Source organism: Pipistrellus kuhlii, unplaced genomic scaffold (genome assembly GCF_014108245.1).
Source record: "Pipistrellus kuhlii isolate mPipKuh1 unplaced genomic scaffold, mPipKuh1.p scaffold_m20_p_1, whole genome shotgun sequence".
Lineage (NCBI taxonomy): Eukaryota > Metazoa > Chordata > Mammalia > Chiroptera > Vespertilionidae > Pipistrellus > Pipistrellus kuhlii.
The window spans coordinates 184,635,732-184,637,314 of record NW_023425404.1 but is presented as its reverse complement, the minus strand read 5'-3'; the positions used below and the strand labels follow the sequence as shown (position 1 = coordinate 184,637,314).

At 37.7% G+C, this 1,583-nt stretch overlaps 1 pseudogene; it reads right to left on the bottom strand.

Moving 5' to 3' along the window:
- Positions 1–996: 996 nt before the first annotated feature.
- On the bottom strand, positions 997–1,368 carry LOC118711879 (annotated as a pseudogene).
- Positions 1,369–1,583: the final 215 nt, after the last annotated feature.

Below are 1,583 nucleotides of genomic sequence, written 5' to 3'. Positions count from 1 at the left end.
TAGTCATCAGTCCATTGGGCTTTGTACTAGGTCCTGAGTCTAGACTGCTCACCTTTGGAATAGACATCTAGTTACTTGGACTTGAATGAAAAGCCTGTTTGGAAGCTTCGCTCACCCAGGAACCAATGACTTACTATTGTCCTCCAAGGTTAGGAAAACTCCTTGTGACAGTTACAGGATATTCAGTTTTCTTGGAGGTAACTCTTTTTTTTTTTTTTTTTTTTTTTAATATATTTTATTGATTTTACATAGAGAGGAATTGAAAGGGATAGAGAGTTAGAAACGTCGATGAGAGAGAAACATCGACCATGACAGAGAAAATCTCCTGCACACTCCCCACCCCCACTTGGGATGTGCCCGCAACCAAGGTACATGCCCTCCACAGGAATCGAACCAGGGACCTTTCAGTCCACAGGCTGATGCTCTATCCACTGAGCCAAACTGGTTTCGGCTTGGAGGTAACTCTTGAGGGGTGAAGACAGAGTTTGTGCAATTTGAGTAGCATCTAAAATAAGGGGAAGCTCCAAACCTCAATGGAACATGCTCTGGAGAAACTGATGGTTTGAGTTCTCTTGGGGTGGCAAACATTCCCATTAAGCCCATTCAGTACCCTGAATTTCCTTCCACACCCAAGCTAAAACAGGAAACACTACTCTACATTTACATGGTTCATATTATCTACTGTCCAAGATAGAAAGAGATGAAAATAATTATCCAAGATGAAGTGGTGGTGATGATGATAGTTTGGCTTGGACTATTGCAGTAGTAGTCCCTTAACTCTTTTTCTGTTGCAAATGTTATCCCTTTTTAATCCATTTTTAACGTGGGACAGCATTATATCTCTGAAATTAAAAAATAAAAATTCTATGTCTTCCTAGTTACTAAAGGACAGTGTGAAAACTGCTTTATAAAAGCCCTTCTTTGATATTACCATAACCTACCTTTAGAATCTTTTGTCACCTACCACCTCTTTTCTCCTTGTATTTTTTTGTATTTTTATTTTTTCATTTGATGATATAAAACACAAATGCTGATGACATAATTTCACATATAACTTTTCTCTCAGCTCAACAGATGGAACTGCTTTCAACTCTATATGGAGCACACTGTATTAGTATTTAAAAAGTTTATTATAACCCATTTCTTCTTTTATATTCTAAAACATCTTCATCATGTTGTTTGATGAGATAGACCCACAGAAGACTATGGTACCCACGGTAAGTCCCGTTTTCAGCCAATCAGGTTTGTCATGTAGCTGCTCCTGAACATAGAACTTGGACTGCACTGACGAACTGCTTGGGAGCCTGGCCAGGGTCAGCAGCTGGGAGAAGGGCCACAGCAACTTGGATGGTGCCATCTTGCCTGGCAGGCTCCTCTCCTTGTATTTCTCATTCACTGAAACATTCCCAGGGCTTAGAAAAATGTTTGGAACATAATAAATTTTGTTTAATTATTATTATCATTTTTTACTTTTATCTTCTTTCCTTTTGAAGTAAATATTTTTTCAGTATATAATTCTCTAAATCCTTTTCTTAATTGTAAATATGTTTGTGTTTATGCATATTCATATTATTTTTGCAAAT